The sequence below is a fragment of the Acartia tonsa genome, chromosome 4 (assembly GCF_053477335.1).
Source record: "Acartia tonsa isolate MP-2025a chromosome 4, ASM5347733v1, whole genome shotgun sequence".
NCBI classification, from domain to species: Eukaryota; Metazoa; Arthropoda; class Copepoda; order Calanoida; family Acartiidae; genus Acartia; species Acartia tonsa.
The window spans coordinates 30,380,116-30,389,191 of record NC_137263.1 but is presented as its reverse complement, the minus strand read 5'-3'; positions in this window follow the sequence as shown (position 1 = coordinate 30,389,191).

Here is a 9,076-nt window from a genome sequence, read left to right as displayed (position 1 = left end):
ACAAGTGTTAATGTTCGTTTGTTATAACATTTCAGAGCTTAGCTTTTATAGATATTGTCATCATTGTTATTTTAGAATCCAAGCATGTGAAATAAGGCAAAATATCTTTTAAATGTAACTTAAAGATTATCATTCTTTTTTTTTTACAAAAAGTTTAAATGATTTAAGTTGAATAAATGAAAAAATATCTATAATAATGCGTTGTATTATGAACAAATGCTGTTTTCAAAAAAATTTGTGTAGACTAACCCTAATATCCTATTATTTATAATTGTCCCCATTCATCTGACCTAATAATATTTCTCATTCATCCCTTAATAATTGTGATGATTAATACACAGAATTCATAATTTATTGGTTCAATTATTTCAGGTTATGGTTAGGTCCGCCCTTGTTTAGGGGACCAATTTGTTTGTCGGTCAGCTTAACAGTTTCGTTCCAGACATGTTTTTATTTGTAGGTGGCCAAATACTTCCCCATCCACCATCTTAGCGCCCCCCACCCCCTCCCACCCCCGAATTAACCTCCTAGGGGGCACAACAAATGATAAGCCTTTTAAAAATTCTTTACCTTTTGTGAAAACAACTTCCTCAATCACCCTTCCCCCCCATTGTCAGTCTTATAAAGATTATCTTCGCATTATTGATAAAACCCCACCCACAAACCCTCCCCCTAATAAACAGTACAAGTATGTTTATAAGTAGTGCAGCAATAAAAATCTAACAGACGTTATGAAGAAAAATGTTATAGCAAGTTAAAGTAAAAGTATTGTTCAATAAAATTTAAATGATCTAATAGATAAATGACTTTAAGGAAAAAAATGTTGACTTCTATTTTAAAAAGCAAAAAATGCTACACCAAAAAAACAGCAAATTATAGTCACCTTCCTTTTTTTTGCACTGACGTTGTCAAGAAGTTCCTAACAGAAGAAGACCCAGGTCTATAGAGTAGCTATGCTCCTCAAAAAGGGTTACCTCCCCACCCCCCCCCCCCCCCTCCACTGTCTCCTAAAAGTTTCCAACCGAGGTGTATCTAAATTTTATCTTAAGTACAATTAAACGTCATAACTCTGTTTTGTTGCTCTATTGTTGAAATTTGTCTGTAGAATACTGCTTTACAGGGGTTGTGGCTGCTACACAGATGGATAGGACCATTGCTTCCTTTCTTGTGTGTGGGGGGGGGGGGTGAAGATGATTATACCCTATGGTCAGAAGCGTTTAGCGGATAACAAGAATAAAAACTTGCAGTAACACAAACATAATTATGTAATATTTATCTTGGATTGTTTTTAGACATTATAATTCAGAGATTAGACATTGAATGACTTCTCCCGCCACTAAAAATATACGATGAAATAATTCTTTTTTAAAGACTGCAATTTTTGGAGATAAAAGTTTGGAAAATATTACTTTGTGCTACAGACAAGAAAACCTTAATACCTTATATAATAGAATATTTTTTATGCAACCATTCCACAAAGATGGCAGAGAGATTGAATTTATTTTGGGAGGAAGAATCACTGTTCCCTTTTTATCTTAGGTCACCGACTTTTAGTATGTTTCAAAATAAATTAAAAATTAATCACAAGCCAAGAAACTGGTCTACCACGGAACTTTACTCATAATATTTGGAAATATTGGTCCGGTCTGTCCAAGAAAAAAAAGAAGATGGATTTGAAAAAAAGTTAGATATTCAATAAAATGAATTATAGAAATGTTCAGCAGTTTACAATTCTTTTATTACAATAAGAGCATGAATTGTCAAAAAGTAGAAAGGCATCAAGATCAAGTTGCACCAAAACCAAAGTGAACAATATAAAATTAGATTTTTAAAAAATAATTTATTGATCCCTTTACTCCTGGGGTAATGTAGTGTGTCTTCTTCAATTTTAGTAGAGGCATAGTGTGGGGGAGGAAGGGGGAGGGAGTAAAGAGTTAGATGATAATTTTATGGTTGTTGTTGAGGGATGAGGAGAGGGGGTGGGGATAAACAACAGTGCGAAGACCTACAGGTCAAATATTTCAGGTGGGGTCAGCACTGATTCCACAAAAAAATGATGTTCGCGCTGGTAGTATCCAATAAACTTGTAGGAGGTTACCAACAAAACCCCCTGTAATATAATTTTAGAATACATTTTTAAGAATAAGACAATTAACAGTAAATTCATGTTAATCTCCAATGATGATGATTAAAATTACCCCTTTAGAAGATTAAAATTATTACTTGAAAAGTTATGACACTACTAGTTGAAACCAACCAATCAAAATTCAATAAAAACACCTAAAGTTTTAGTCAATTTTTTCAATTTCGCTTTTGGGCATAAAAAGGACACACAGAAAACTGTCCCGAATTTGTATTAATTTTGAGGAACAAGACTCCAGTGACGTCATATTTTTCTTTCCCAAAAAAGGGAAGGGGGAAAGAAAAAAAAGGGAAGGGGGGGAAGAAAAAAGAGATGGGAGAAAAAAGGGTTTTCCCCATCTCTTTTGAAGAGATTTTCTTCCCCCCTTCCCTTTTTCGGGAAAGAAAAATATGACGTCACTGGAGTCTTGTTCCTCAAAATTAATACAAATTCGGGACAGTTTTCTGTGTGTCATAAAAAGTTAATTCTCTTTGCAATACCAAATCTTTCTCCTTTCTCTAGAAACATAGCATAAACCCTAACCCTTATTATAAAGACACAAACATCCAACTACTTTACTTTAGTATATATAGGGATGGGTTTGTAGTTTATTTAGATATTGGGGATTTTTATGCGGATGATTATTCTTCCCATTACTTCCCCCCTACCCCCTTCTTGTGAAGAATATTTTTTTGTGGTAAAAACGTGTGGTATGGTCAAATTTAGAAGAATAATGCACAACAACTTTTACCATCTAGGAACACAGGGAATATACATACAAATAAATAAAAAAAAAGGAGGAAAGTTTTTAAAAAATGGATTTAAAGTTATATATCATTTTTTTCTTTCATTTTCTCACATTCTTTAACACCAACATATCTACTATATGGCCGAAAACCAGCCCGCTGATCAATGCTAAACTTATTAAAATAAATTGTAGAACAATCGATGATATCTTTCTGGACTTAAATTCATATAAAACCCTATAACTAAATGCAGGATCATAATCAAGAAACAATATTCAATATTCAATGAAACAAGGATGAAAACATCCATAAAAGTTAAGCACTGAAACGGTAGGACAAACGGACATTAACATTTGTATAGTGTCAGCACTGAATAATCAGAATATAAAAGTATAAGAGTCGAAGCAAAATTGTAAGTAAATTTGATAAAAAAAACTGTTTGATACTGGATAATGTTTATGGACATACTTACATTTTTAGGACTTGGTTAAAGAGTTGCTTCGCTTATAATATTGTACTTTGTTGTCCCAGGAATCAATATACCAAAAATCAGATCAAACGGATAATTAAATCACATAAAGATTTGTTGTTAAAAAAGTAGAAAAGTCAACATGTTTAAAATGGACGTACGGACATTCTGGTAATGATTATAGAGTTGCTACGCTTTCTAAATAGTACCTAACTACTAGACGAATCACCATGCAAAGTTTGAAATCGATAGTACAATTCTAACATGCCTAAATTAATGAAAAAAAGCTATCTATCTCGGACGGACGGACGGATGGACCGACCCTAATTATAGAAAAGCTTCGCTTTTAAAAATACTATAAAACTTTTTTTACTAAAATTCATTTACATGATAACCAGAAAATTTCCAATTAATAATTAATATTAATTGGGTTTTTGCTTGCTTAAATTAAAGACTTTTAGTTTTTTCATTTAAAATAAATTTGAATATTTCGGCCTATTAAGAAAGGTATGGCTTCGAAACCGATTGATATCCGCTGGGTTAGAGCCAGTTTTCAGCAATACATAAAAATCATGTATAGCATTGTTTCGCAAGCAATTTTCCACAAGTATTAAAATAAAATCATAAAATAAATACCAGTTTTTTTTAGCCAGGGCCTTGGGACTAACAAAGCTGGTTTAAATCTTTTTATAATTTTTCTTTATAATATCCGCGGAAAGCTGTCTATAATACGATGCGATAAGTAACTATTAATTTTTTGACTTAGGGTGAATCATAAAATGATAAATTTACCAGGGTTATCACTACTTTGTCAATTATATGAACAAGAATTTGTATTTCATATCAATGATTACAAGAAAATTTACAATCATCTAATGTTTTTTTTTTAAATTTCATTGGGTTTTTGCTTGGTGAAAGACTTTGTTTCATTTTCTGCAATTTTATTATCTAATAAGCTAAAAGGTATAACGGTTAATATTCTGTCTTAGGGTGGAATAATAAAATAATAAAATTTTTGTAAAGATTATCAGATTTGTATGTTAATTCTAACTACTTTGTCAATCATATAAACAAGATTAATTAACCTTGGGTTTAAAGTCCTTCTGTCACAGTTTTAAACTATTTTCTCTAGCTCAACCATTTAGTGTCGACAAGAAATTTTAATGGTTTATATCGACCATAGGGTATCTATTATACAAAGCAGAACGATGTCTATCTGTCTGTCTTTCCGTCTGTCTGTCTATCTGTCTGTCCGTCCCTTAAGATCTCGGTAACCACTGAACCGATTGGATTCTACTCCTCATGGAATATACTACTGGTCCTGTGGTGGTTTTCGGCTATTTTCTAGGGGGTATGGAACACCCACAACCCCCCATAAAACCAAAAAATCTCCCCCCCATTTTAAAAAAATTTATTAGTGGTTGCATTGGTTGCATCTCCATTTTTTTAAAATTACCTCTTGGGGCAAAGCCCCTAGAGGATAGGGCCAAAGCGGCTAGTTTATAAAAAAAAGTATTAACAGCTGACAATGCGTAATTAGATCGTTTTTGCCTCATATTTCCATAGGCATTAAGGCCTACAATAAGAATTACTACTATATTATGAACTATTAAATTAAATTGTAGATATAGGTTCCTTTTAGTAATGGTATAAAGTTGACGTATTAATCATGAATGCAAAGCCTAAAAAGACAATTCACCCATTAATACTTAATTATCTTAACCATGTAAATAATATCAGTACACTGATTCTATCTGACTGTGACAGGGTAACATTAATGATTGACACGACCCTAGAACCCGCCTGGAAATATTGATGAGGGTGGTAATGGCGGGTTTGATTGGATTAAAATTAAAACAGGGAGGAGTCGAGCGACATTCAAACTAAATAAAGGATTTGTCATTCAAAATTTTGTCAATCACCTGGACATGCTTAATCCATTTTTTTTCTTGTTATAAGCAAAGATTTTAAAGCAAAATTTTAAACTTTGCATTAATTCTTAAAACAATTAGGTCGATTTAGGAAGCATGGAAACAAGATTTTGTATGGTATAATTGTCTTATTCATCTCCAAAATGAATCCTAGAACAACAAGGTACAATATTATAACGAAGCATCTCTATGATGTAACGCTAGAATTGTAAGAATGTCCGTATACACTGATACAGTATTCTACATTTATGTAATTTTGCAATAAAATAATGTACTTACTTATTAATGTTCTGTTTATTAATTTCTGACACTCTACAGTGTTAGTGTTAATTTATCCCACCGTTTCAGAACATCGCTTTTATGCATGATGTCTTCCTTGTTTTAATACAAAAAGCATTTATCTAATTTAAGCAAAGATACTCTACAAGTTTTAATGTTTGTTGGTCGATTCCAAAGACATTTTCTAGTTTATCACCTTAAAAAGCTATAATCCTTTAACATAAACTTTTATTTTCTATAATTGCACTTATCTATTTACATATCTAAAGCTAAGGCTTTCCAACATATTGCCTACAATCATAAATTAAATGTTTTAAGAACGAGGTTTTGTGACTTAATAACAAAATATAAATCTAATGCCTTTCTTGTGACAAAAACGTTAAAAAAAAATTTAAAATAATAATGACATACATTCTATTTTTAACAATAAAAAATTAATGTTTTTATTGAAATAATTGATTCCTGTGTTGCCTTTTTTATTATCGTTTGTTTTCTTTAACCTTTTGATCCAACATTATTGTTAATAAGCAATCAGCAACAATATCCTACAAACTAATAGTGGGCCCAAAGAGAGAGAGGAAGAGAACAATGGGCTGTTTATTACACTGGTCCCTAAGATTTTATAATAACGTTTTCTTATTCGCTGGATTGACAACTTTGGGGACCTTATAGTGAATTTTCATTGGTTAGTTCATTAAGTTGAGAGTTAAAACGGTTCTACACAAGGGGTAATCATTAATAAGGAATAAGGATGTACATTAATTTTTCGGCCATTGTCCTATCCCTTTTGATTTGATCCCTGTAGTGAACCAATAACAAACTAACAAATAAAATAAAAGTAATCTTTATGTTTATTTTTGGTTGTGTTAGGTTGAATAAGAGTAAAAATGGCTATGTCGGTCTACAAAACTTGAAAATAAGAGAGAGGGGAAGGGGGCGGTTTCTATCCACATGAAGGTTTAGGGAATTATACTCAATCAGCTAATGTTGACTTTATTTTAGGCTGGCACTGTTTTATTCTTAAAACAACATCAAATTTACCATAAGCAAAAAAGAATGTTTTTTAAGTTGTTTGTTTAATAAAGAAAAACAAGAATCTTCTTATGTAGCTCAGTGGCAATAGACTAGCTCTTATAACAAATGTCATTTTGTCATTTTATCAAGAATTCATAAGAAGCGAAGCAGACTTTCAGTGGTCATAAAAAAGGGAATTAGAGTATCTTAACCAAAAAACAATGGTTACATTACTTTAGAGGCTGAATTCCTACTTTAGATAATTTTGACAGAGAAACAGACGTACATTTCCTAGTTGTAGAGTAGCTACAGAACTAAAAACAAAGACGTTAAGCAGAAATCCTGGTAATAAACTAATATAAAGGAGTGCCTTTACTCTTTAATAAATATTAGCGGTTGCGCCTCTTGCATTTGTTTCATTAAAGTGGAGTTTGTTTAAAAAATGTAAAATAGCCTAAACCTATTACAACAAACAACCTGAAACCATCCCCAAGCATCTTTTTCAATACATATATGTCATGATGCCCTAAAATGGAAAACTAAATCGGCTAAGTTGTTGCGAGATCTTAACAAACAAATCTAAAAATGCAGATAAAAATTAACGAAGCTGTATATAATGCCTATAAAAAAACGAAGTCATACAATACAAATGACCAATGATTGGCAAATTCACAGACTAAATTACCAATGGCAGGCGAGTATAAATTTAAATGACCAATGGTAGGCAAGTATGACGTCATTTTTATAGGTACTATAAAAAGCTTCAAAATGAACGTACAAAAGTTTAAAGGATAAAGTGAACATTGAACCCAAATATAGTCCATATAAATATACAAATATGTCAATTATACACCAACATTTTGATCAAAAAAAATACACTCATTATATACAAATATATCCATTATATAATATAACAGGTCTGGCTTTTGTGAACATTTTATTGTACAGTGCGCATCCCTTTTTTGTCATCCTTCCTTTTCAGTTTTGCAAATCAATGAGCATTGATTAAAATAAGGACAGTTATATCCAAAAACAGAAATACAATTATAAGCTAAAATGAAGAAATAATCAGTCATATTTTGTAAATAACTATGAAACATCTACAGGATAATTCAGTAAATGTAATGTTAACAAACAATGTTAAACACCATTTGTGGTTGTGACAGATGGACAGATGGACAAAGAGAGACAAAAATATAGCGGCAACATTACGACAGACAGTTGTACAGACAACCATACAGATGTACAGACAGATGGACAAACATTAGACGTATGGACAGTTCCTCATAATACAACATCTACGCTGGAAAAAAGCTGTCTATGAGGAAGTAATATTATAAGAAGAGTTTAAAGATAAATGATAAACCTTATTTCGCGAGCATTCAAACAAATTTAAATTGATAAATGCCACATGGAAAGGACAATGAACGATGATATATTTTCCCCATGGATAAACAGGATCGGCTGAAAAAATGCAGCTTCAAATTATTGAGGAAAAAAGCGTCATGATTGCGGCAGCAAAGATCATCTCGGCTGACTGTACAAACAACGACTTTATATAATCACTAGCGGCTTCCCCCCCCCCCCACATCTAGGAAGTATGTAAGGGATAAAAAGGGAGCAAAAAAAAAAGCTTTTAACTACCAAAAGTCTTAAATCTAAAAATAGAGTAGCCTAAAACCATCACGGGACCTATGAAAGAAGAACTAAAACAGTTCTCTAGTTATTGAAATCTTAAGCTTCATAATAAATATAATTACTTTATATCATAGGATGGCGACTGACTGCGGCTGTAGCTGATTAGGCATAATTTACCCAATAATTTTCATATCAGAAAATAAGCTTATGTGCGGGAGGGGGGATAAATTAATCTTTCATAATACTCTCCCTCCCTGAAATGAATAGTTTATGATGATATCGTGTTAGTACAATCATATAAAAGGTAACAATATCCAGTGGCGTGCGAACCGAAGGGGACATTTGGGGCAATCGCCCCCCCCCCCCTAGTGACCAAAACCAAAAAGTTATTTTATATAAATGCCCCCCCCCCCTAAAGCAAAGTGCCACCCGGGGCACTTTGATTTAGGGGGGGGGGGCAAAATTTTACAAAATCTTCAAAATGCCCCCCCCCCCCTAGACAAAGTGCTTCGCACGCCACTGACAATATCAAGAACCAAACAAGGAAAGTTATCTCCAAATATATAGCTTAGAAATAACAAATATATTTAAGGAATAAAGAACAGTAAAGTATTATAGAATTTCTTGTAGGTTATGTCTAAATTCACAAAAATATTTGATAGAAAGGATATTTGATTTCAAGCAAGTTGTATATTAACAAACAATGAATCTTTAAACTCTCTTGTTATGGACATACGGACACCCACTGGACAAAGAGTAGCTGCGCTCTTACAATAAGTATAACTAAACAATGATCAATACAAATGATAATCCTCGCAACCTTAGTGCACTCAATAATCATAACAACAAGGATCATCACAACCAGAACAACAGTGAA